This window comes from Seriola lalandi, unplaced genomic scaffold (genome assembly GCF_002814215.2).
Source record: "Seriola lalandi dorsalis isolate HSWRI2012SDOR001 ecotype SW California unplaced genomic scaffold, Sedor1 jcf7180002053951, whole genome shotgun sequence".
NCBI lineage: Eukaryota > Metazoa > Chordata > Actinopteri > Carangiformes > Carangidae > Seriola > Seriola lalandi.
In genome coordinates, this window is record NW_019524504.1 from 6668 (window position 1) to 7520 (window position 853).

Below are 853 nucleotides of genomic sequence, written 5' to 3' on the forward strand. Positions count from 1 at the left end.
ATTATTGTTGTTAATATCATTACTATTATTATTATTAAACTATTACATACTTCAAACAACACACAGATTCTAAATTGCACAGGTGTCAATTGAAGCTTGACCTTTCTTGCTTTCATCATCAATTAGCACCAAAATTATTTACAACCATAAACCAAAATAAAGTACCACCTCTCCCTATATCTATATATACTATATAGATCTATATATCTATATACATGTATTTGTATATCATTATCAACAAGACACACATGGTTGTGTGAAGACTAGTTCATTATTCTGTCTTTCCCAGTGTTATGAGTCACTAGTGTTTATTTGGCAGTTTTCCTGCTGTGACTGATTTCACTAAAGGCTCTCCTAATTTATTATGATCAAACTTCAATAAAGTGAAGCCACTAAAGTTTCTGCAGAGAAACTTTTTCCTAATAATAAAATTAAGTGTCAATAGATGAAATATTAACACAAGCTTAATATTGGAAAGTAAACCTTTTGTTTTGGAGACAAAGTAAAAAATACTGTGTAAAACAGATTAAATCATCTCAAACTTCAACTTGCAGTGTTTGTGTCAACATTGAATCTTTAAGTGTAAAATAATGTTAAAACCTGTAGAAGCTCAATCTAAATACAATATTTACTGATTCTGATTCAGATCAATTTTTCATTTCTCATAAAATATAATAAACTGAAGAAATGCAAATTAAACAGTTAAGTCTCTGTATGTCGTCTTTCAACTAAAGTGGGGTTGGAAACTTAATTACAAATAACATACGCACCACTATTGACTTTATAACACTTTTATTTAATATATTCAGATGTAAATTTACAATATCAACCAATTATTCACAAATAGTTCTTC